The sequence below is a fragment of the Pagrus pagrus genome (genome assembly GCF_965226575.1).
Source record: "Pagrus pagrus genome assembly, chromosome: 17".
Taxonomy (NCBI): Eukaryota; Metazoa; Chordata; class Actinopteri; order Spariformes; family Sparidae; genus Pagrus; species Pagrus pagrus.
This window is the reverse complement of record NC_140201.1, coordinates 6,128,833-6,129,078: the sequence shown is the minus strand read 5'-3', so window position 1 is coordinate 6,129,078 and position 246 is coordinate 6,128,833.

Here is a 246-nt window from a genome sequence, read left to right as displayed (position 1 = left end):
TGTGCTCACGGTCAGATATACAGCAGGTCCAGCTGTTAAGTCCCTCCCCTCCTGAGGAACAGCCTCCTCCAACCAGCCTGTGAGGGAGTAACGGCCGGAGATCTCTTTGCACTGTGCTCAGGATGCCAGGAATTCCTTTAGACTTCCTCAAAACTGGTCTATTGTCCTCTTACACAAAAACGGCGAGCTAATTCCTATCTAACTGTCCTGTAAGTGTGCAGGTTATAAAACTACGATCAGATATAA